We start from the raw sequence: 25,816 nt of genomic DNA, 5'->3' as shown, positions 1-25,816 counted from the left end.
TGGGGGGGGGGGGGGGTGGGGGGGGGGGGGGGTGGGGGGGGGGGGGGGTGGGGGGGGGGGGGGGTGGGGGGGGGGGGGGGTGGGGGGGGGGGGGGGTGGGGGGGGGGGGGGGTGGGGGGGGGGGGGGGTGGGGGGGGGGGGGGGTGGGGGGGGGGGGGGGTGGGGGGGGGGGGGGGTGGGGGGGGGGGGGGGTGGGGGGGGGGGGGGGTGGGGGGGGGGGGGGGTGGGGGGGGGGGGGGGTGGGGGGGGGGGGGGGTGGGGGGGGGGGGGGGTGGGGGGGGGGGGGGGTGGGGGGGGGGGGGGGTGGGGGGGGGGGGGGGTGGGGGGGGGGGGGGGTGGGGGGGGGGGGGGGTGGGGGGGGGGGGGGGTGGGGGGGGGGGGGGGTGGGGGGGGGGGGGGGTGGGGGGGGGGGGGGGTGGGGGGGGGGGGGGGTGGGGGGGGGGGGGGGTGGGGGGGGGGGGGGGTGGGGGGGGGGGGGGGTGGGGGGGGGGGGGGGTGGGGGGGGGGGGGGGTGGGGGGGGGGGGGGGTGGGGGGGGGGGGGGGTGGGGGGGGGGGGGGGTGGGGGGGGGGGGGGGTGGGGGGGGGGGGGGGTGGGGGGGGGGGGGGGTGGGGGGGGGGGGGGGTGGGGGGGGGGGGGGGTGGGGGGGGGGGGGGGTGGGGGGGGGGGGGGGTGGGGGGGGGGGGGGGTGGGGGGGGGGGGGGGTGGGGGGGGGGGGGGGTGGGGGGGGGGGGGGGTGGGGGGGGGGGGGGGTGGGGGGGGGGGGGGGTGGGGGGGGGGGGGGGTGGGGGGGGGGGGGGGTGGGGGGGGGGGGGGGTGGGGGGGGGGGGGGGTGGGGGGGGGGGGGGGTGGGGGGGGGGGGGGGTGGGGGGGGGGGGGGGTGGGGGGGGGGGGGGGTGGGGGGGGGGGGGGGTGGGGGGGGGGGGGGGTGGGGGGGGGGGGGGGTGGGGGGGGGGGGGGGTGGGGGGGGGGGGGGGTGGGGGGGGGGGGGGGTGGGGGGGGGGGGGGGTGGGGGGGGGGGGGGGTGGGGGGGGGGGGGGGTGGGGGGGGGGGGGGGTGGGGGGGGGGGGGGGTGGGGGGGGGGGGGGGTGGGGGGGGGGGGGGGTGGGGGGGGGGGGGGGTGGGGGGGGGGGGGGGTGGGGGGGGGGGGGGGTGGGGGGGGGGGGGGGTGGGGGGGGGGGGGGGTGGGGGGGGGGGGGGGTGGGGGGGGGGGGGGGTGGGGGGGGGGGGGGGTGGGGGGGGGGGGGGGTGGGGGGGGGGGGGGGTGGGGGGGGGGGGGGGTGGGGGGGGGGGGGGGTGGGGGGGGGGGGGGGTGGGGGGGGGGGGGGGTGGGGGGGGGGGGGGGTGGGGGGGGGGGGGGGTGGGGGGGGGGGGGGGTGGGGGGGGGGGGGGGTGGGGGGGGGGGGGGGTGGGGGGGGGGGGGGGTGGGGGGGGGGGGGGGTGGGGGGGGGGGGGGGTGGGGGGGGGGGGGGGTGGGGGGGGGGGGGGGTGGGGGGGGGGGGGGGTGGGGGGGGGGGGGGGTGGGGGGGGGGGGGGGTGGGGGGGGGGGGGGGTGGGGGGGGGGGGGGGTGGGGGGGGGGGGGGGTGGGGGGGGGGGGGGGTGGGGGGGGGGGGGGGTGGGGGGGGGGGGGGGTGGGGGGGGGGGGGGGTGGGGGGGGGGGGGGGTGGGGGGGGGGGGGGGTGGGGGGGGGGGGGGGTGGGGGGGGGGGGGGGTGGGGGGGGGGGGGGGTGGGGGGGGGGGGGGGTGGGGGGGGGGGGGGGTGGGGGGGGGGGGGGGTGGGGGGGGGGGGGGGTGGGGGGGGGGGGGGGTGGGGGGGGGGGGGGGTGGGGGGGGGGGGGGGTGGGGGGGGGGGGGGGTGGGGGGGGGGGGGGGTGGGGGGGGGGGGGGGTGGGGGGGGGGGGGGGTGGGGGGGGGGGGGGGTGGGGGGGGGGGGGGGTGGGGGGGGGGGGGGGTGGGGGGGGGGGGGGGTGGGGGGGGGGGGGGGTGGGGGGGGGGGGGGGTGGGGGGGGGGGGGGGTGGGGGGGGGGGGGGGTGGGGGGGGGGGGGGGTGGGGGGGGGGGGGGGTGGGGGGGGGGGGGGGTGGGGGGGGGGGGGGGTGGGGGGGGGGGGGGGTGGGGGGGGGGGGGGGTGGGGGGGGGGGGGGGTGGGGGGGGGGGGGGGTGGGGGGGGGGGGGGGTGGGGGGGGGGGGGGGTGGGGGGGGGGGGGGGTGGGGGGGGGGGGGGGTGGGGGGGGGGGGGGGTGGGGGGGGGGGGGGGTGGGGGGGGGGGGGGGTGGGGGGGGGGGGGGGTGGGGGGGGGGGGGGGTGGGGGGGGGGGGGGGTGGGGGGGGGGGGGGGTGGGGGGGGGGGGGGGTGGGGGGGGGGGGGGGTGGGGGGGGGGGGGGGTGGGGGGGGGGGGGGGTGGGGGGGGGGGGGGGTGGGGGGGGGGGGGGGTGGGGGGGGGGGGGGGTGGGGGGGGGGGGGGGTGGGGGGGGGGGGGGGTGGGGGGGGGGGGGGGTGGGGGGGGGGGGGGGTGGGGGGGGGGGGGGGTGGGGGGGGGGGGGGGTGGGGGGGGGGGGGGGTGGGGGGGGGGGGGGGTGGGGGGGGGGGGGGGTGGGGGGGGGGGGGGGTGGGGGGGGGGGGGGGTGGGGGGGGGGGGGGGTGGGGGGGGGGGGGGGTGGGGGGGGGGGGGGGTGGGGGGGGGGGGGGGTGGGGGGGGGGGGGGGTGGGGGGGGGGGGGGGTGGGGGGGGGGGGGGGTGGGGGGGGGGGGGGGTGGGGGGGGGGGGGGGTGGGGGGGGGGGGGGGTGGGGGGGGGGGGGGGTGGGGGGGGGGGGGGGTGGGGGGGGGGGGGGGTGGGGGGGGGGGGGGGTGGGGGGGGGGGGGGGTGGGGGGGGGGGGGGGTGGGGGGGGGGGGGGGTGGGGGGGGGGGGGGGTGGGGGGGGGGGGGGGTGGGGGGGGGGGGGGGTGGGGGGGGGGGGGGGTGGGGGGGGGGGGGGGTGGGGGGGGGGGGGGGTGGGGGGGGGGGGGGGTGGGGGGGGGGGGGGGTGGGGGGGGGGGGGGGTGGGGGGGGGGGGGGGTGGGGGGGGGGGGGGGTGGGGGGGGGGGGGGGTGGGGGGGGGGGGGGGTGGGGGGGGGGGGGGGTGGGGGGGGGGGGGGGTGGGGGGGGGGGGGGGTGGGGGGGGGGGGGGGTGGGGGGGGGGGGGGGTGGGGGGGGGGGGGGGTGGGGGGGGGGGGGGGTGGGGGGGGGGGGGGGTGGGGGGGGGGGGGGGTGGGGGGGGGGGGGGGTGGGGGGGGGGGGGGGTGGGGGGGGGGGGGGGTGGGGGGGGGGGGGGGTGGGGGGGGGGGGGGGTGGGGGGGGGGGGGGGTGGGGGGGGGGGGGGGTGGGGGGGGGGGGGGGTGGGGGGGGGGGGGGGTGGGGGGGGGGGGGGGTGGGGGGGGGGGGGGGTGGGGGGGGGGGGGGGTGGGGGGGGGGGGGGGTGGGGGGGGGGGGGGGTGGGGGGGGGGGGGGGTGGGGGGGGGGGGGGGTGGGGGGGGGGGGGGGTGGGGGGGGGGGGGGGTGGGGGGGGGGGGGGGTGGGGGGGGGGGGGGGTGGGGGGGGGGGGGGGTGGGGGGGGGGGGGGGTGGGGGGGGGGGGGGGTGGGGGGGGGGGGGGGTGGGGGGGGGGGGGGGTGGGGGGGGGGGGGGGTGGGGGGGGGGGGGGGTGGGGGGGGGGGGGGGTGGGGGGGGGGGGGGGTGGGGGGGGGGGGGGGTGGGGGGGGGGGGGGGTGGGGGGGGGGGGGGGTGGGGGGGGGGGGGGGTGGGGGGGGGGGGGGGTGGGGGGGGGGGGGGGTGGGGGGGGGGGGGGGTGGGGGGGGGGGGGGGTGGGGGGGGGGGGGGGTGGGGGGGGGGGGGGGTGGGGGGGGGGGGGGGTGGGGGGGGGGGGGGGTGGGGGGGGGGGGGGGTGGGGGGGGGGGGGGGTGGGGGGGGGGGGGGGTGGGGGGGGGGGGGGGTGGGGGGGGGGGGGGGTGGGGGGGGGGGGGGGTGGGGGGGGGGGGGGGTGGGGGGGGGGGGGGGTGGGGGGGGGGGGGGGTGGGGGGGGGGGGGGGTGGGGGGGGGGGGGGGTGGGGGGGGGGGGGGGTGGGGGGGGGGGGGGGTGGGGGGGGGGGGGGGTGGGGGGGGGGGGGGGTGGGGGGGGGGGGGGGTGGGGGGGGGGGGGGGTGGGGGGGGGGGGGGGTGGGGGGGGGGGGGGGTGGGGGGGGGGGGGGGTGGGGGGGGGGGGGGGTGGGGGGGGGGGGGGGTGGGGGGGGGGGGGGGTGGGGGGGGGGGGGGGTGGGGGGGGGGGGGGGTGGGGGGGGGGGGGGGTGGGGGGGGGGGGGGGTGGGGGGGGGGGGGGGTGGGGGGGGGGGGGGGTGGGGGGGGGGGGGGGTGGGGGGGGGGGGGGGTGGGGGGGGGGGGGGGTGGGGGGGGGGGGGGGTGGGGGGGGGGGGGGGTGGGGGGGGGGGGGGGTGGGGGGGGGGGGGGGTGGGGGGGGGGGGGGGTGGGGGGGGGGGGGGGTGGGGGGGGGGGGGGGTGGGGGGGGGGGGGGGTGGGGGGGGGGGGGGGTGGGGGGGGGGGGGGGTGGGGGGGGGGGGGGGTGGGGGGGGGGGGGGGTGGGGGGGGGGGGGGGTGGGGGGGGGGGGGGGTGGGGGGGGGGGGGGGTGGGGGGGGGGGGGGGTGGGGGGGGGGGGGGGTGGGGGGGGGGGGGGGTGGGGGGGGGGGGGGGTGGGGGGGGGGGGGGGTGGGGGGGGGGGGGGGTGGGGGGGGGGGGGGGTGGGGGGGGGGGGGGGTGGGGGGGGGGGGGGGTGGGGGGGGGGGGGGGTGGGGGGGGGGGGGGGTGGGGGGGGGGGGGGGTGGGGGGGGGGGGGGGTGGGGGGGGGGGGGGGTGGGGGGGGGGGGGGGTGGGGGGGGGGGGGGGTGGGGGGGGGGGGGGGTGGGGGGGGGGGGGGGTGGGGGGGGGGGGGGGTGGGGGGGGGGGGGGGTGGGGGGGGGGGGGGGTGGGGGGGGGGGGGGGTGGGGGGGGGGGGGGGTGGGGGGGGGGGGGGGTGGGGGGGGGGGGGGGTGGGGGGGGGGGGGGGTGGGGGGGGGGGGGGGTGGGGGGGGGGGGGGGTGGGGGGGGGGGGGGGTGGGGGGGGGGGGGGGTGGGGGGGGGGGGGGGTGGGGGGGGGGGGGGGTGGGGGGGGGGGGGGGTGGGGGGGGGGGGGGGTGGGGGGGGGGGGGGGTGGGGGGGGGGGGGGGTGGGGGGGGGGGGGGGTGGGGGGGGGGGGGGGTGGGGGGGGGGGGGGGTGGGGGGGGGGGGGGGTGGGGGGGGGGGGGGGTGGGGGGGGGGGGGGGTGGGGGGGGGGGGGGGTGGGGGGGGGGGGGGGTGGGGGGGGGGGGGGGTGGGGGGGGGGGGGGGTGGGGGGGGGGGGGGGTGGGGGGGGGGGGGGGTGGGGGGGGGGGGGGGTGGGGGGGGGGGGGGGTGGGGGGGGGGGGGGGTGGGGGGGGGGGGGGGTGGGGGGGGGGGGGGGTGGGGGGGGGGGGGGGTGGGGGGGGGGGGGGGTGGGGGGGGGGGGGGGTGGGGGGGGGGGGGGGTGGGGGGGGGGGGGGGTGGGGGGGGGGGGGGGTGGGGGGGGGGGGGGGTGGGGGGGGGGGGGGGTGGGGGGGGGGGGGGGTGGGGGGGGGGGGGGGTGGGGGGGGGGGGGGGTGGGGGGGGGGGGGGGTGGGGGGGGGGGGGGGTGGGGGGGGGGGGGGGTGGGGGGGGGGGGGGGTGGGGGGGGGGGGGGGTGGGGGGGGGGGGGGGTGGGGGGGGGGGGGGGTGGGGGGGGGGGGGGGTGGGGGGGGGGGGGGGTGGGGGGGGGGGGGGGTGGGGGGGGGGGGGGGTGGGGGGGGGGGGGGGTGGGGGGGGGGGGGGGTGGGGGGGGGGGGGGGTGGGGGGGGGGGGGGGTGGGGGGGGGGGGGGGTGGGGGGGGGGGGGGGTGGGGGGGGGGGGGGGTGGGGGGGGGGGGGGGTGGGGGGGGGGGGGGGTGGGGGGGGGGGGGGGTGGGGGGGGGGGGGGGTGGGGGGGGGGGGGGGTGGGGGGGGGGGGGGGTGGGGGGGGGGGGGGGTGGGGGGGGGGGGGGGTGGGGGGGGGGGGGGGTGGGGGGGGGGGGGGGTGGGGGGGGGGGGGGGTGGGGGGGGGGGGGGGTGGGGGGGGGGGGGGGTGGGGGGGGGGGGGGGTGGGGGGGGGGGGGGGTGGGGGGGGGGGGGGGTGGGGGGGGGGGGGGGTGGGGGGGGGGGGGGGTGGGGGGGGGGGGGGGTGGGGGGGGGGGGGGGTGGGGGGGGGGGGGGGTGGGGGGGGGGGGGGGTGGGGGGGGGGGGGGGTGGGGGGGGGGGGGGGTGGGGGGGGGGGGGGGTGGGGGGGGGGGGGGGTGGGGGGGGGGGGGGGTGGGGGGGGGGGGGGGTGGGGGGGGGGGGGGGTGGGGGGGGGGGGGGGTGGGGGGGGGGGGGGGTGGGGGGGGGGGGGGGTGGGGGGGGGGGGGGGTGGGGGGGGGGGGGGGTGGGGGGGGGGGGGGGTGGGGGGGGGGGGGGGTGGGGGGGGGGGGGGGTGGGGGGGGGGGGGGGTGGGGGGGGGGGGGGGTGGGGGGGGGGGGGGGTGGGGGGGGGGGGGGGTGGGGGGGGGGGGGGGTGGGGGGGGGGGGGGGTGGGGGGGGGGGGGGGTGGGGGGGGGGGGGGGTGGGGGGGGGGGGGGGTGGGGGGGGGGGGGGGTGGGGGGGGGGGGGGGTGGGGGGGGGGGGGGGTGGGGGGGGGGGGGGGTGGGGGGGGGGGGGGGTGGGGGGGGGGGGGGGTGGGGGGGGGGGGGGGTGGGGGGGGGGGGGGGTGGGGGGGGGGGGGGGTGGGGGGGGGGGGGGGTGGGGGGGGGGGGGGGTGGGGGGGGGGGGGGGTGGGGGGGGGGGGGGGTGGGGGGGGGGGGGGGTGGGGGGGGGGGGGGGTGGGGGGGGGGGGGGGTGGGGGGGGGGGGGGGTGGGGGGGGGGGGGGGTGGGGGGGGGGGGGGGTGGGGGGGGGGGGGGGTGGGGGGGGGGGGGGGTGGGGGGGGGGGGGGGTGGGGGGGGGGGGGGGTGGGGGGGGGGGGGGGTGGGGGGGGGGGGGGGTGGGGGGGGGGGGGGGTGGGGGGGGGGGGGGGTGGGGGGGGGGGGGGGTGGGGGGGGGGGGGGGTGGGGGGGGGGGGGGGTGGGGGGGGGGGGGGGTGGGGGGGGGGGGGGGTGGGGGGGGGGGGGGGTGGGGGGGGGGGGGGGTGGGGGGGGGGGGGGGTGGGGGGGGGGGGGGGTGGGGGGGGGGGGGGGTGGGGGGGGGGGGGGGTGGGGGGGGGGGGGGGTGGGGGGGGGGGGGGGTGGGGGGGGGGGGGGGTGGGGGGGGGGGGGGGTGGGGGGGGGGGGGGGTGGGGGGGGGGGGGGGTGGGGGGGGGGGGGGGTGGGGGGGGGGGGGGGTGGGGGGGGGGGGGGGTGGGGGGGGGGGGGGGTGGGGGGGGGGGGGGGTGGGGGGGGGGGGGGGTGGGGGGGGGGGGGGGTGGGGGGGGGGGGGGGTGGGGGGGGGGGGGGGTGGGGGGGGGGGGGGGTGGGGGGGGGGGGGGGTGGGGGGGGGGGGGGGTGGGGGGGGGGGGGGGTGGGGGGGGGGGGGGGTGGGGGGGGGGGGGGGTGGGGGGGGGGGGGGGTGGGGGGGGGGGGGGGTGGGGGGGGGGGGGGGTGGGGGGGGGGGGGGGTGGGGGGGGGGGGGGGTGGGGGGGGGGGGGGGTGGGGGGGGGGGGGGGTGGGGGGGGGGGGGGGTGGGGGGGGGGGGGGGTGGGGGGGGGGGGGGGTGGGGGGGGGGGGGGGTGGGGGGGGGGGGGGGTGGGGGGGGGGGGGGGTGGGGGGGGGGGGGGGTGGGGGGGGGGGGGGGTGGGGGGGGGGGGGGGTGGGGGGGGGGGGGGGTGGGGGGGGGGGGGGGTGGGGGGGGGGGGGGGTGGGGGGGGGGGGGGGTGGGGGGGGGGGGGGGTGGGGGGGGGGGGGGGTGGGGGGGGGGGGGGGTGGGGGGGGGGGGGGGTGGGGGGGGGGGGGGGTGGGGGGGGGGGGGGGTGGGGGGGGGGGGGGGTGGGGGGGGGGGGGGGTGGGGGGGGGGGGGGGTGGGGGGGGGGGGGGGTGGGGGGGGGGGGGGGTGGGGGGGGGGGGGGGTGGGGGGGGGGGGGGGTGGGGGGGGGGGGGGGTGGGGGGGGGGGGGGGTGGGGGGGGGGGGGGGTGGGGGGGGGGGGGGGTGGGGGGGGGGGGGGGTGGGGGGGGGGGGGGGTGGGGGGGGGGGGGGGTGGGGGGGGGGGGGGGTGGGGGGGGGGGGGGGTGGGGGGGGGGGGGGGTGGGGGGGGGGGGGGGTGGGGGGGGGGGGGGGTGGGGGGGGGGGGGGGTGGGGGGGGGGGGGGGTGGGGGGGGGGGGGGGTGGGGGGGGGGGGGGGTGGGGGGGGGGGGGGGTGGGGGGGGGGGGGGGTGGGGGGGGGGGGGGGTGGGGGGGGGGGGGGGTGGGGGGGGGGGGGGGTGGGGGGGGGGGGGGGTGGGGGGGGGGGGGGGTGGGGGGGGGGGGGGGTGGGGGGGGGGGGGGGTGGGGGGGGGGGGGGGTGGGGGGGGGGGGGGGTGGGGGGGGGGGGGGGTGGGGGGGGGGGGGGGTGGGGGGGGGGGGGGGTGGGGGGGGGGGGGGGTGGGGGGGGGGGGGGGTGGGGGGGGGGGGGGGTGGGGGGGGGGGGGGGTGGGGGGGGGGGGGGGTGGGGGGGGGGGGGGGTGGGGGGGGGGGGGGGTGGGGGGGGGGGGGGGTGGGGGGGGGGGGGGGTGGGGGGGGGGGGGGGTGGGGGGGGGGGGGGGTGGGGGGGGGGGGGGGTGGGGGGGGGGGGGGGTGGGGGGGGGGGGGGGTGGGGGGGGGGGGGGGTGGGGGGGGGGGGGGGTGGGGGGGGGGGGGGGTGGGGGGGGGGGGGGGTGGGGGGGGGGGGGGGTGGGGGGGGGGGGGGGTGGGGGGGGGGGGGGGTGGGGGGGGGGGGGGGTGGGGGGGGGGGGGGGTGGGGGGGGGGGGGGGTGGGGGGGGGGGGGGGTGGGGGGGGGGGGGGGTGGGGGGGGGGGGGGGTGGGGGGGGGGGGGGGTGGGGGGGGGGGGGGGTGGGGGGGGGGGGGGGTGGGGGGGGGGGGGGGTGGGGGGGGGGGGGGGTGGGGGGGGGGGGGGGTGGGGGGGGGGGGGGGTGGGGGGGGGGGGGGGTGGGGGGGGGGGGGGGTGGGGGGGGGGGGGGGTGGGGGGGGGGGGGGGTGGGGGGGGGGGGGGGTGGGGGGGGGGGGGGGTGGGGGGGGGGGGGGGTGGGGGGGGGGGGGGGTGGGGGGGGGGGGGGGTGGGGGGGGGGGGGGGTGGGGGGGGGGGGGGGTGGGGGGGGGGGGGGGTGGGGGGGGGGGGGGGTGGGGGGGGGGGGGGGTGGGGGGGGGGGGGGGTGGGGGGGGGGGGGGGTGGGGGGGGGGGGGGGTGGGGGGGGGGGGGGGTGGGGGGGGGGGGGGGTGGGGGGGGGGGGGGGTGGGGGGGGGGGGGGGTGGGGGGGGGGGGGGGTGGGGGGGGGGGGGGGTGGGGGGGGGGGGGGGTGGGGGGGGGGGGGGGTGGGGGGGGGGGGGGGTGGGGGGGGGGGGGGGTGGGGGGGGGGGGGGGTGGGGGGGGGGGGGGGTGGGGGGGGGGGGGGGTGGGGGGGGGGGGGGGTGGGGGGGGGGGGGGGTGGGGGGGGGGGGGGGTGGGGGGGGGGGGGGGTGGGGGGGGGGGGGGGTGGGGGGGGGGGGGGGTGGGGGGGGGGGGGGGTGGGGGGGGGGGGGGGTGGGGGGGGGGGGGGGTGGGGGGGGGGGGGGGTGGGGGGGGGGGGGGGTGGGGGGGGGGGGGGGTGGGGGGGGGGGGGGGTGGGGGGGGGGGGGGGTGGGGGGGGGGGGGGGTGGGGGGGGGGGGGGGTGGGGGGGGGGGGGGGTGGGGGGGGGGGGGGGTGGGGGGGGGGGGGGGTGGGGGGGGGGGGGGGTGGGGGGGGGGGGGGGTGGGGGGGGGGGGGGGTGGGGGGGGGGGGGGGTGGGGGGGGGGGGGGGTGGGGGGGGGGGGGGGTGGGGGGGGGGGGGGGTGGGGGGGGGGGGGGGTGGGGGGGGGGGGGGGTGGGGGGGGGGGGGGGTGGGGGGGGGGGGGGGTGGGGGGGGGGGGGGGTGGGGGGGGGGGGGGGTGGGGGGGGGGGGGGGTGGGGGGGGGGGGGGGTGGGGGGGGGGGGGGGTGGGGGGGGGGGGGGGTGGGGGGGGGGGGGGGTGGGGGGGGGGGGGGGTGGGGGGGGGGGGGGGTGGGGGGGGGGGGGGGTGGGGGGGGGGGGGGGTGGGGGGGGGGGGGGGTGGGGGGGGGGGGGGGTGGGGGGGGGGGGGGGTGGGGGGGGGGGGGGGTGGGGGGGGGGGGGGGTGGGGGGGGGGGGGGGTGGGGGGGGGGGGGGGTGGGGGGGGGGGGGGGTGGGGGGGGGGGGGGGTGGGGGGGGGGGGGGGTGGGGGGGGGGGGGGGTGGGGGGGGGGGGGGGTGGGGGGGGGGGGGGGTGGGGGGGGGGGGGGGTGGGGGGATAAGCCTCCACAGCTCAGGTGGCAGAGCTGGGAATCAAACCCGGTTCCTCCAGATTAGATACACGAGCTCTTAACCTCCTACGCCACTGCTGCTCCCTCCCAGGAAAATCCAGTCAGAAATAGTGGTTGTAGTACAATAACCTGCAATGTGTGGATGCAGATTATGATGTTCTCCATCCTTATTTTTCTGTAGATTTTACAAGTCAGAAGAAACTACTAGATTTACCCAGAAAAGTTACTTGTCCAAGGGACACTGAACAATTCTTAACATTGCAGTGAACTTTAGTGATGCTTTCCATGCATTAACATTAAAATAAAATCTGTGCTTTTAAAATTCTATCTTCACGTGAGCATGAGAATATCATTCTTACAATTTAAAGGAATGCAGTAGTTCACATTATCTAAATGCCATTAAGTAACCATAAACGATCAGAGGAAAACTGCATTATTTTAAAATATATGCATTTCTTGCATCATTTAAATAATATCAAATAATGCATTATTGCATTATTATCCAGGCCCAAGTTCTAATGCTACTGTTAATTCTCTCCTGCTTTTCTATAAAGACTATGAATACTTTAAAAAAAAAAGAAAAAAAAAACACTTTGAGAAAAGGGTGGGGCATATGGGAAGAGGGGATGCATAATTATATGGGATCAGAGCTGTAGGATTTGGTATTAGAGCAGTGTCTCCAAAACTTCCTAGGGCATTGATACTTAAGAACATCAGAACATAAGAACAAGCCAGCTGGATCAGACCAAAGTCCATCTAGTCCAGCTCTCTGCTACTCGCAGTGGCCCACCAGGTGCCTTTGGGAGCTCACATGTAGGATGTGAACGCAATAGCCTTCTGCAGCTGTTGCTCCCGATCACCTGGTCTGTTAAGGCATTTGCAATCTCAGATCAAAGAGGATCAAGATTATGGTAGCCATAGATCGACTTCTCCTCCATAAATCTGTCCAAGCCCCTTTTAAAGCTTCTCTGTAACAGAAAATTTTTTAACCTATTGAAACAAATTGGTCTACATCAGTATTACATTCCAGGTTCATCAAATTGTAAATCACTGCTTTGGAGCATTGAGAGAACTAATGGAAGATGGCTGCCAACTTGAAACACCTCGGCTGAGCATTTGTTCTCATTCCTACTGAAGTTATTGATAACCTTGGTGTAGCCTGCAGCTCTTATGCCATAGATTACACAATTTTTTTACCAGAGTCTTTAACCTGAAGAATATCAACCCAGGATGTCTGATTATCTTTTGCCATTAAAAAAAAAAGCTTGTTTAGAAGTGTTCTTTCTGAAAGCTGCTTTGGGCCCTACTGGGGAGGAGAGAGGGATATAATGGAGAGCCAGCATGGTGTAATGGACTCTAGAGCAGTGGACTCTAGAACAGTGGACTCTAGACTAGAGCAGTGGACTGGAAACTGGGTTTGATTCTGGTAACTGGGTTTGATTCTCCACTCCTCCACATGATCAGCAGACTCTTATCTCATGAACTGGGATTGTTTCCCCACTCTTCCCTATGAAGCCAGCTTAGCTGGGTGACCTTGGGCCAGTCACAGTTCTCTCAGAACTCTCTTAGTCCTACCTACTTCACAAAGTGCCTGTGGTGGGGAGGGGAAGAGAATGGAGTTTGTAATCTGCTTTGAGACTTCTTACAGGACGAGAAAAGCAGGGTGTAAACCCAAACTCTTATCTCCTTCTCTTCTAAAAAAAATTCCTCGCCAAGAAGGGTTATCCTTGAGTGTGCAGGGGCCATAGTGTTAGTGGAGACAAGTCTGGCCTTTATGCCTCATTAACATGGTGCATGCATTGATAGGCTGAGTTAGACATGGGTCTGTGGTACATGCATGCATAGGGTGGTGTACATATTTAGCTGCAAACATAGAATCATAGAGTTGGAAGAGACGACAAGGGCCATCAAGTCCAATTCCCTGCAATGCAGGAACACACAATCAAAGCACTCCTGACCTATATTCATCCAGCCTCTGTTTGAAAACCTCCAAAGAAGGAGACTCCACCACTCTCCGAGGCAGTGAATTCCACTGTCGAACACCCCTGCCAGAAAGTTTTTCCTAATGTTTAGGTGGAATCTCTTTTCTTACACCTTGAATCCATTACTCCATGTCCTAGTCTGAGGCAGCAGAAAACAAGCTTGCTCCCTCTTCGACATGACATCCCTTCAAATATTTAAACATAGCTATCATGTCCCTCCTTAACCTTCGCTTCTTCAGACTAAACATCCCCAGCTGCCTAAGTCTCTATTCATAGGGCATGGATTCCAGACCTTTTACCATTTCGGTTGTCCTCCTCTGGACGCTTTCTAGCTTGTCGATATCCTCCTTAAATTGCGGTGCCCAGAACTGAACACAATACTCTAAGTAAGGTCTGACCAATGCAGAGTAAAGTATCTCTGACATCTGTAATTAAAAGCGTCAGATAGTGGGTGATGTGAAGGACCACTGAGTGGCAGCAGCTCTGTGGAATCTCAGGCAGAAAATCTTCGCTGTTGCCTGCAACTGAATCCTTACAGTTTAAGAACTATCCTTCTGCACTCAAAGCCATAGTCTTATCCCTAACCACTAACCCACAGACCCATCTCTAGCTGGTCTCAACTCAAAATGGCAACACGCGGTGTAGTGCAGAAAATTCGTCAAGGTTCCGACAGCCGAATGTATTGTGTAACTCGTAACATGACAGTGCTTTTTGCCAGTCATATGGTCCCTCACTGTACGACTGCACATCTTTAAAGGATAACATCCATCTACTCTGACATCTGGTGTGTAGCAAACACAAGACTGCTGGCTTAGAAGAGCCCCAGAAACAAGCTGTCCGCTTAGCCAAAAGTCACTTAACGCTGGAATATGTACACAAACTTGCCTTTTCTGTCGACAAAGAGTTTTTAACAGCAATGCAGGGGCTGTTATATGGGAGGAAGCCAAGCCATGCTATGCCAGCTATACATTAAGGAGAAAGGGGAAAGTATTTTTGATGGGTTTGAAAATGAACCTACATGGCACACTTTCTCTCCCCTTTCTGTCCTAAGTTGACAATGACTCATCACAGAAAGAGTCCTAAATTGCCCTTCCATCTCTGGAATAATTTACATCACACAGTCTTCACTGATGTCCAAACACAGGCTGGAAAAAGTATTGAGGCTGGGAAAGGGGTGAGGAGACTCAAATGTTATAGGATCAGGTTGACACCATTGTCCCTTGGGCTCTAAATGCAGATACAAAAGGCTCAACCTTTCAAAGATGTTGGCTGGTTAGGAAAACTTCACACAGCACACAGTTAGGTTGTACACAGGGTGAAGGCTGGCTTGTTTTTCCCTGACCCATGGATTCCCCCAGTGGGTCTTGTGAAGAAAGTGCAGATAGAGGAAACCTCGTAGCTGAGTGAGTTGTGAGATCCCCACGTGAACCAATCCAGGCACAGAAACTGCCCATCCTTGGATGTAGTCCTCAAATTAGCCTCAAAGGCTATGGGGCAATTCTTCCACAGATTTTCATCAACTAGTGATGCGTTTGTAACCCATGCCTTTTTAGTATTTGTGTTTTGGTTGGATCTTAGGAGCCAGGGGATAAGAGTTCACCGAGCATGTGCAGTTGGTGAGCACTTTCAATGCACTTCGCAGGTGGAGTTTACGGTGCGGAATAGCAAAATCCACTTGCAAACAACTGTGAAAGTGGATTGAAAGTTCCTCATTCTGCATGTGTGGAAGGGATGGGACCTTACAGGAGAGAGGGAAGAAAGACTTTCTTATGTAAGCCCGTGAAACAAAGAAAGAAATGACAGGTCCCTTCCACACTTTCAACCCACTTTCACAATTGTTTGCAAGTGGATTTTGCTATTCCGCACAGTGAAATCCAGCTGCAAAGAGCATTGAAAGTGGATTGAAAGTGCATTATTCTGCACGTGTGGAAGGGGCCCAGTAAACACATGAAGCTAACTTATACTAAGTCTGACCTTTGGTAAGTCACAGTCAGTATTGTCTACTCAAACTGGCAGCAGCTCTTTACAGCCTTTCACTTTCTCTATTACTTGATCTGTTTAACTGGAGATGCTAAGAACTGAACTTGAGACCATCTATATCAGTGGTGGTGAACCTATGGCATAGGTGCCAGAGGTGGCACTCAGAGCCCTCTTTGTGGACACGCGAGCTGTCGCCCCAGTTTGGGCACTCGGCAGTGGCATAGTGCCAAGGGGGCAAGGGGTGCGCGATGTACTGGATGCGCGCCCCTGCGGGAGTGTGACGAGGGTGATCCGGGGGTGGGGCAGGGGTGTTTTGGGACATTCTGGGGGCATTCCAGGTCAGGGCGGGGGCGTGGAAGGGGCACAGGGTGCATGTGTGCCCCAGGTGCAGTTTCCCCTTGCTCCACCCCTGGCACTCGGTCTCTAAAAGGTTCGCCATCACTGATCTATATGATGAAAAGCAGATGCCCTACAACTGAATTATGATCCACATAGTACTACCCTGTTTCCCCAAAAATAAGACAGTGTCTTATATTGATTTTTGCTCCCAAAGATGCGCTATGTCTTATTTTCAGGGGATGTCTTATTTTTCTGGTATTCTGTTCGACGGGCATGCTTCCAAGCAAAAACTTTGCTACGTCTTACCTTCGGGGGATGCTTTATATTTAGCACTTCAGCAAAACCTCTACTATGTCTTATTTTCAGAGGATGTCTTATTTTCGGGGAAACAGGGTACACAATTGTGGCAGCTTGTTTAACAGGGTTGCTGGTGGCCTACTGAGAACCACTGTGGCATAGTTATTAAGGTATTTGAGTGGGACCAGGTAATTGTGAAGCAACCGCTAAACTAACTGTGGGTGAGTCACTCTTCTTCACCCTAACATGCTGCATAGACTTGTGTGAAAATACCACAGTGGAGGCCAAAAACATGTTTACCTCCCCACCCCCAACCTCCTTTAGAAGAAAGACGGGATAATAAAGCTTCATAAATCTACATTAATCTTTGCCAGTCACATCTATCCTTGCCTGATGCGGGACAATGATTTCTTAAGATAAACATTCCCCAATGCCCAGTACTGTGCATCAGCTGTGGTTAATGCCATAGCACATGGGCTAGAATCACATTTCAAGGTCACATACCTTTGTCCTAAATACAAAAGAAATAACCATTGCAGGACACCCAGACAGAATTCTGTGACGTGAGGATCTTATGTCAACCGCCACCCATGATTAGCTATTCCTTTGTTCTCCATCCAGGACCATGTTTTCCGAAGTCTTCAAAGTTTGTTCTCTTTAATGAATGGTTTCCATCCACTGTGTCGTAAGGCTGGTCAATCTGTTGCTAATTATTATTTGCTCTCCTCTTCCATTTGTCCAGTGCCCTCCAGAGAGTTATCACAATAGAAACATTATAGCAGACAAGGACCCCCCCCCCAACTGAGTGTGGTCATTGGACGTAAGAACATAAGAACATAAGAACTAGCCTGCTGGATCAGACCAGAGTCCATCTAGTCCAGCACTCTGCTACTCGCAGTGGCCCACCAGGTGCCTTTGGGAGCTCACGTGCAGGAGGTGAAAGCAATGGCCTTCTGCTGCTGCTGCTGCTCCCGAGCACCTGGTCTGCTAAGGCATTTGCAATCTCAGATCAAAGAGGATCAAGATTGGTAGCCATAGATCGACTTCTCCTCCATAAATCTGTCCAAGCCCTTTTTAAAGCTATCCAGGTTAGTGGCCATCACCACCTCCTGTGGCAGCATATTCCAAACACCAATCACACGTTGTGTGAAGAAGTGTTTCCTTTTATTAGTCCTTATTCTTCTCCCCAGCATTTTCAATGTATGCCCCCTGGTTCTAGTATTGTGATTTTCTATCCCATGTATCTAGATTTTCTATCCCATGCATAATTTTATAGACTTCAATCATATCCCCCCTCAGACGTCTCCTCTCCAAACTAAAGAGTCCCAAACACTGCAGCCTCTCCTCATAAGGAAGGTGCTCCAATCCCTTAATCATCCTTGTTGCCCTTCTCTGCACTTTTTCTATCTCTGCAATATCCTTTTTGAGATATGGTGACCAGAACTGAACACAGTACTCCAAGTGCGGTTGCACCACTGCTTTATATAAGGGCATGACAATCTTTGCAGTTTCATTATCAACTCCTTTCCTAATTATCCCCAGCATAGAATTTGCCTTTTTCACAGCTGCCATGCATTGAGTTGACATTCTCATAGAACTATCAACTAAGACGCCCAAATCCCTTTCCTGGTCTGTGACTGATAGCACTGACCCCTGTAGCGTGTATGTGAAGTTTGGATTTTTTGCCCCAATGTGCATCACTTTACATTTTGCTACATTGAACTGCATTTGCCATTTCTGAGCCCACTCACCTAATTTATCAAGGTCCGCTTGGAGCTCTTCGCAATTCTTTGTGGTTCTCACCACCCTACATAATTTGGTATCATCCGCAAACTTGGCCACCACGATACCCACCCCTACTTCCAGGTCATTTATGAATAGGTTAAAGAGCACTGGTCCCAAATAGATCCTTGGGGGACACCACTCCTTACATCTCTCCATTGCGAGAATTTCCCATTTACACCCACTCTTTGCTTCCTGTTTCTCAACCAGTTTTGAATCCATTAGAGGACTTCCCCTCTTATTCCTTCATTGCTGAGTTTTCTCAATAGTCTCTGGTGAGGAACTTTGTCAAAAGCCTTTTGGAAATCCAAGTAGACAATGTCCACTGGTTCCCCCTTATCCACATGCCTGTTTACACCCTCAAAGAACTCTAATAAGTTTGTAAGACAGGACTTGCCTCTGCAAAAGCCATGCTGACTCTTCCTCAGCAGGTCTTGCTTTTCTACATGTTTAATAATTTTATCTTTAATGATATATTCCACTAATTTACCAGGAACAGATGTCAAACTGACTGGCCTGTAATTTCCCGGGTCCCCCCCTAGATCCTTTCTTAAAGACTGGTGTGACATTGACCATAAGTAAGTAGCAGCTGACCAACAGTTGAGAAGTTGCCTACTGGATCCTGCAGAAATGGGGAATAGGGGAGTATTTTTTTGGCTTTTCTGAAAATGTTCATACCCAATAAAACCAAATCCAAAAAAATACCAGAAAAACTGGTGCAAATCCCTTTTGTGAGGCTCCAATTTTTAACTTCTTGGTGTGCTTTTATCCTTTTTCTTAATGCTCCACTGAGAAAATGTTATATAGTGTTTCTGAACTTTTCTAACAGATTTGCACTTTGAGGGAAGTTACCTGACAACTGCTTTATTGCATTTCCTAAGTTATGACTCCAATCATCCTTATAGCTTGCTCTCCTTTGCTTATAACTCTTCCGTCCTTGCCATTTCCACCTTGGTAATTAATTATGTAAGTTCTTTGGAAACGAAGATTTGTGGGTTTGTCTGAAAGACCAAATAATGGAACTGGGCTAGGTTGGTGGTTCTCAGTCTCACCTGCAAACGCAATTGATCTTTGCTGGCTGTCAACTCCATGGTTTTTACAGCCCAATTTCAAGAACTTCATTATAATGAAGCACTACTCTGCAGTAGACGTTCTCCAAACATCTTTCTTGTAGCTGGGTCATTTTTGGATTTGTTCTTGGGTCTAAGAATGCCTGCATGTTTTGAAATATAGGAATTTACTAAGAGATGTCTGGCAATCCAGACTACTTCATTTGAGCTTGCCCTATGCACCATTTTCATTAGATGCACCCCTGTTTACATAAAAGGTAGACCACCAGTCACAAGACGATCCCTTTTTGGTCAGACCATTGGTCCATCTAATCCAGCATTTGTTTCTCATATGGCTAACCAGTTTCCCTGGAATGCCATCAAACAGGGCATAGAGGCCCTCTTACATTGCCTCCCAACAATGGGATCCAGAGATTTATTGCCTCTAGAGGTGGAAAGTTTCTATAGATACCATTGGTTGTTGCCAGTGATGAACAGATTCTTCCATGAATCTGTCTAATCTCTTTCTCTGCCAGCACTCTATTTCAACTGGCAAACACATTTGAAGCCTGTGTGAAGCACAGGCGTACTTAGGCAAACTGAAGCCCTTGGCAAAACCTGAGTTTGATGCCCCCCAATGGGCAGCCACCCTCCCCCACTGTGACCAAACAATGATTTTTTCTACCAGGTTGTTTCAAAGTCACTATCACATTATAGAACATCCCCCAACTCACAAATCTGAACACAGCAATAGGCCATGCCACACAGCAGAAATAATTTTTGGAAAACATTTTCAAAATGCTTTCAAAATGTTTTATTACTGCTATGAAAACATTTTATGGTGTTGTATTCCCCCAATTGGGGGAAACAGCATCACTTTCAATGTTATTTAAACTGGGGACCCCAGATTCTCCCTTTAAGGTGGATTTAAAAGGAGAATCTGGGCTCCCTCGTTTAAACAAGTGATACTGGAATCCACCCCCAAACAGCATCATTTTCAATGGTGTTTAAACGAGGGAGCCCAGATTCTCCTTTTAAATCCACCTTAAAGGGAGAATCTGGGGTCTCCAGTTTAAACAACATTGAAAGTGATGCTATTTTGGAGTGGATTCTCCCATACCCTGAAACAGCATCCCTTTCAATGTTAAAACTGGGGACCTCAGATTCTCAATGGATGCAGTAGATGTGCCCAAGAAAGCTATCCAAGTACGGACCGAAAAATCACGTGACGCACGTGTGCTGCGCAGTGGCTTTTGTATATTACAAATATAATTTACAGTATATAGACATACATAAAATGCAATTGCTATTAATAAATCTTTGCTTTCATTACAGATATCTCCGATAGGAGAACTTCAGTAACACTGATGTAACCAGATATCCTCCTTCGATGTTGTTAACACATTCACCTCAATAAAGGCTTATAACTTTATCTGTTGTCTCCTTTCATATGTATTAGGCTTCGAATCGGTGACTGAATAATTGTCTTTAAGTTCATGAATTATTTTCCTCAAGGTGTTAACACAATCACCACTTTCATGAATGGATACAATATTACCATAACAGCATCTCCCTCCGGAGTATTGTTAGGAAAGACGATTAAAGGAGCCATGCATCCACACTGAAATAAACATTGCAGAAGCTACACGCGTTTGTTAGCTTTTCGACTGCCTTCATCAGTGCTCCATTCCTTAAAAATATTAGTAATGACTAAGGATACTTCAATTTGCATACAATAAATATATAAATACATAAATAACATAATGACATGTCAATCATACATTAAATGTCAATTATAACATTTCTATTAGACGGTGAGTTCGTTATCTATATAAATTCATATGAACACCTGGATTAATACTCACATTTCATTATCCACAAACAATTTCACAGTAGTCACATCTCATTCTCCCAAAGCAGTTTTACAATAATTCTTCCGAGGGGATCATTTATCTACTTTTTGTAAGAAGTGTTAGCACCTGTGTTATATTTGGTGGTGGAATCTATTTATTAAAGCAACAGTGGAACTTTCTCTGATTACAGATAGCAAGAGAAGTCTAAATCCCGATTTAAACCAGTTTGATGGGAATTTAGTAAATAGGTTCACCTTGCTTCTTGTTGCATTAAGATTTTCCTAATGTTCACACCTCTATCCATTGTGTTATTATGATATAACACTACAAATTGGAAATCTTGGGCTCTATGCTGTTTTGCTGCAAAATGTTCCACTAATGGTTCCTCTTCTTTTTTAACTCTTGTATTGCTGGGGTGTTCTTACAATCTGACACGCAGAACTCGCATGGTCATTCCCACGTAAATTTTATTGCAAGTGCATATAATCATATACACACATTCTTTAGTGCCACAGGTGGAGAATTGTTTTATTTGCAAAGTTCAATTAGAATGAGGGTCTACAATGACCTTTGTGTTCAAAGACTGTTGGCACACATTGCAGTTTTTTTTGTTCATTGGTATAAAGGTTGGGAAAGTATTACAGGTAAAGATTTTTCATTTTCTTTTTTCCCCTTGAAATTTATATTGGAAAGAGAGGAGTTTAAACTACTCTTTTAGATTAAAAATTTTGGATCTCTCCCTCCGTTAGTTTTCTTTCAAGTGGAACAGATAAAGTAGTTATAGGAATCTGAAGGGGAAGTAGAAAGTAGAGAGGGAGGGAAATATGGGAAGGAGGGAGGCAATATAGGATGTTTTAGTTGGGGGTTGAGAGAGATAGACAATTGGATATGTTTGTAATATGTTAACAATTATAAACAGTTTTTGGTTTCTCTCCTTACTTATGTTATTATTTAAAATCAATCAATATAATTATATAAAAAAGAAATAATACACTACCATACGGTATATTGCTTTTAAAATACTTTAAACGGTCATTATTTGAATCTAGAGGCGGGGCGAAGGGAAACTGCACCTGGGCGCGTGCGCCCTGCGTCCTTGCCACAGCCCCGCCCAGGAATGCCCCACCCCTGGAATGCCTGGCCACGCCCCTGTTGTGCCCCACCCAGCTCCATTGGTGCTACGCCACTGTTTGAATCCCACCACCATTAGAACCTGTTACTAAATTTTTTGAATCCCACCACTGCCAGGGTTCCCAGAGCTTGGTTGCAACTGGGCAGCCTTCCTTACATAAACAAAGTGCCCATCTGTGTGAACCTTTCTCATCAGGTGAATTTTTGCTTGCTTCTTATGTTGCTTTGAGAGTAGGGTTTAGCATCTATAAGTCTGTCCAATCCTTTACCCTTTAGCACTTCATGGGCATTCTATGATATCACTTCAGTTTAACCAGTACATGCAGGATACTGAATTGTTATGGCCATCGATGCAATATATAATACTCCCCCCACCGCCCCCAGAATTCTATTAATCTCCATCAAGGAATTTATATTTGTTTCATAAAGTTAACCTAATGTTAGATTTATATTATTTTAAAGTAAAATATTTCTTGATTTCAGGGTGATAACTGAAGTTTAGTTTTGATTTACAAATTAATTTCTGGACATTTTTAAAAAAATTTCCTCATGAGTGTCCCGAAAATGTATTTATTAATTACTTCCAAGTTTCCAGAACTAAAATCTTTGTCCTGGTGTAGTGTCAAACTGGGAAGAAGCAAAATGTCAAATACTGAACTCTTTGCCCTAAATACCTCCTTTAAAGTTTACAATATAAAATTATAACCAAATGACAGACGGGCCGGGAATCAGAAGTCTCCTTTCATGATTATTAGTGCATGAAGTTTCTTTCTTCTACACCCCAAGAAGTCATTTTGTATTTATTCGTGTAGGTTTCTATTCCAAGTTGAAAAATATAAACAAAATAACAAATCATTTGTTGACAGACCATAAAAATGCATTTGCACCTAGACTGGAATATAGTGGTTAAATATGAAAAAAAAACATTCAGGATTAACTGTGCATGATGGATCTGCGAAAAACTCCTAGTTTGAGGAATTTTCAGAGACTGGGCCAGCAGTCTTACAATCCCCAGGCATATGAATCCACATACGTCAGATTTGCTAGCTGCCACCAGCAAGAAAATCCCCTGGACATGAGGTTTTTGACAGGTTCTTTCATTAATACAGTCAGCAGTATTCCCTGTGGGGTAGACACCATTAATTTCTATTGAGTTGAGAAGGGTATAAAGGTGCCGTTCCATTTTGCATTGCAGTATGCTGTCAGGGTCTGTTGCTCCGGTCATCAAACGAGACTCAGGAAGGTTTCAAGAGCTTTATTGGAACCATGTCAGTCCCGGGCTCAGATAGCCGAAACTGAAGTTTGGCTGTCTGGCTTCTGGTATATACCTGTAAGTTACAGAAAGAGATTGGCCTTGACCAGAACTAGGGTTTTCTCTGCCCTGGCTCCACCCAGGTGGAACTCTGTCAGCTGACACCAGAGCCCTGTGGGATCACAAACCCTTCTGCAGGGCCTATAAGACAGAGATGTTCGGGCCTTTGGTTGAGGCCACTCGTATGTCTTGGTGTCATCTGCCGCCCCCACACAACAATGAACCGTCAATGCATTTTGTCATTCCCTTGGCTTCTCTCACACACGGACAGTTCTTTAATGGGGATTTATGTTTGAGCTGGTCTCGATAGTTTCCCATAGGCTCTAATGCTCTTGGCATCTTAATTTTTTAAATAATGCATCTGAACAATGAGTTTTATGTATTAGTAAAATGTTTTTAAATACGTCTGTAGGGAGCAGCAGTGGCGTAGGAGGTTAAGAGCTCGTGTATCTAATCTGGAGGAACCGGGTTTGATTCCCAGCTCTGCTACCTGAGCTGTGGAGGCTTATCTGGGGAATTCAGATTAGCCTGTACACTCCCACACACGCCAGCTGGGTGACCTGGGGCTAGTCACAGCTTCTTGGAGCTCTCTCAGCCCCACTGACCTCACAGGGTGTTTGTTGTGAGGGGGGAAGGGCAAGGAGATTGTAAGCCCCTTTGAGTCTCCTGCAGGAGAGAAGGGGGGATATAAATCCAAACTCCTCCTCCTCCTCCTCCTCCTCCTCCTCCTCCTCCTCTTCTTCTTCTTCTTCTTCTTCTTCTTCTTCTTCTTCTTCTTCTTCTTCTTCTTCTTCTTCTTCTTCTTCTTCTTCTATGCTGCTCTCAGACTGACTTTTGTTGGGGAGGGCGGGATATAAATGTAATAAAAATTTTAAAAATGGATGAGAGAAATGAGGCGTCAGAAGTCCTGATGAAACATCTCCAGTGTCTTTTTATGGGCCCGTATTGGACAGAGACAAGAATGATATCAAGAGGGCTACTGAGACGGAGGAAATTGTTTCACATGGTCAGATGCCGACTAGATATTCAAAGTGCTTCATAGTTTTGTCCCCCTTGCATTGATTTTAATTAAGTTCTCCGTGGGTTCTTCAGCCTCTCACATTTAGTGGACAAAACAAACCTGCTCGCCTGGTGAGTTCCTCAAGCTCACACAGCTCTGATTCCCTCAGAGATTTATTGCGTTTTGATCTCCTCCCCTTGCAAGAACCTTACATGAACTAAATCAAATGAAAACCACATGGGCTAAAAGCAGCGGGGTTTTGCCAGATCCCTTTCTATATCCAAAACGGCGAACTTGCAGTCAGTTTGTCCTTTCATGTGTTGTTTTTTCTGGTGCAGGGTCCAAGAATGATTTTTTTTTTTACTACGTGCAGTAGTATAACAACATATTATGCAATTATGTTTTCCAGGAAGAACACTGTGTAATTCATGAGGTTAACAGCAGCAATATTTTTCTCTATGGCAAGTAGACACAATGGGGCAGGTGGGTGTCCCCCCATGTAAGTGCCAATGATACAACCCATTTCTTGGGTGGGGGGGCTGCTGCACCTAGGGCTGGATCTGAACCCAGGCTCATTTCAGCACTGAAGCATAGAATCAAGACCACCATGGCCTACCACAGATCCCTCACCCACCCAAGATCTGTTCTCAGCTGCTTCCCATACCACGTTGTATTCTCTTTCTTTTCCTCTCCTGTTCTCATACATAAAAACAAAATAAGTGAGACAGATGGATCAGACACGGGCAGTCCCAGCTCTCCCCATGCCACTTTCCCTCAGTAAAAGGATCACATGCCAGGAATTAGATGGGATTGTGCATTGGAAGGATAAGGTTTGTGGAGGATGTGATGTCATTTCTGGGGGACACTCTTGAAATTTCTCCTCGTCTGGATGTTAAAGACCATGGAGACTAGGGGAAATTCCTAGAGCATCACTATGGAGGTCATTTTCTCTTCCACTCCTCAGTTTCTCAAGGACAGGAAAGTGGAGCAGGAATGGAGAATTCCCCACCAGGCCAGAGCACATGGGAAGCCTAGGGCATACCAATTTCAAGCTGAGGTCTGGAGTTCTCATGGAAACACATTGGCCTCCCTGAAGAAAATGGCAGCTTCAGCGGTCTAATACTATGGTATACCAAAAAGTCTAGTAGAAAAGAGATCCTAAAGTGATGCCAAATCCACATCGTTCCACAGGCCAATACAATCAATTCTGTTGGAACAATGGTGCCCCGGGAAGAGAAAGACTCCTGAGTAAGACTTGGTGCCACCCCCACCGCTGGATCTTTTCCCAATACTGATGGAGGGCTGAAAACCCTGGGGAGGGGGGCAAGCTCTTTAATTTCACCCTCCCCGCCCAGGTCTCAGTCACACATGACAGGTCCACCTTATGCGCTGCAAAGTAATCCCACCAAATCCTGGTCTTTATTGATGGACCTGGCATGATACAGCCTGGAGCTTGAGTTGAAGAAGCTGCTAATTTGTTTTAGCAGGAATGTACTAACCCCAAATAGGGAGAAGTTGCAAATCAGAACCCACCCACACACACCCCCCCCACACACACAGGCACTTCTAGAACTTTGGAAATGCAGAACTTGCACTTTCTTGTGGAATGTAAGTTATGTCACCACATCTCAAAAAGGATATTGAAGAGATAGAAAAAGTGCAGAGAAGGGCAACGAGGATGATTGAGGGACTGGAGCACCTTCCTTATGAGGAAAGGCTGCAGCGTTTGGGACTCTTTAGTTTGGAGAGGAGACGTCTGAGGGGGGATATGATTGAAGTCTATAAAATTATGCATGGGGTAGAAAATGTTGACAGAGAGAAATTTTTCTCTCTTTCTCACAATACTAGAACCAGGGGGCATCCATTGAAAATGCTGGGGGGAAGAATTAGAACTAATAAAAGGAAACACTTCTTCACGCAACGTGTGATTGGTGTTTGGAATATGCTGCCACAGGAGGTGGTGATGGCCACTCACCTGGATAGCTTTAAAAGGGGCTTGGACAGATTGATGGAGGAGAAGTCGATTTATGGCTACCATAATCTTGATCCTCTTTGATCTGAGATTGCAAATGCCTTAACAGTCCAGGTGCTCGGGAGCAGCAGCAGCAGCAGAAGGCCATTGCGTTCACATCCTGCAGGTGAGCTCCCAAAGGCACCTGGCGGGCCACTGCGAGTAGCAGAGAGCTGGACTAGATGGACTCTGGTCTGATCCAGCTGGCTTGTTCTTATGTTCTTATGTTCTTATGTGTTCTGCCACTGAAGCATGATCGTGTGCTTCCTGTGCCGACTCAGAAAAGACATCCGATGTGTGCTTTAGTTAGCTAGCCGTCCAAGTTGCTTGTTCAGCACGAGCTCATGCTCTTGGAGAGAACTCACAAGCAGAAACCAGAACGAATGTGTATGTCAAGTGAAGTGGTTTCCCCGCCTTTGTACTTTAGGCATGGTTCATACCCACAGAAATGGACACACTTGCATGAATTCACTGTTAGCGGAAGCTCTGTTGTGTAAAGT

Source organism: Sphaerodactylus townsendi, linkage group LG02 (assembly GCF_021028975.2).
Source record: "Sphaerodactylus townsendi isolate TG3544 linkage group LG02, MPM_Stown_v2.3, whole genome shotgun sequence".
Classification (NCBI taxonomy): domain Eukaryota; kingdom Metazoa; phylum Chordata; class Lepidosauria; order Squamata; family Sphaerodactylidae; genus Sphaerodactylus; species Sphaerodactylus townsendi.
The sequence above is the reverse complement of the archived record's forward strand: the minus strand, read 5'-3'. Positions refer to the sequence as shown.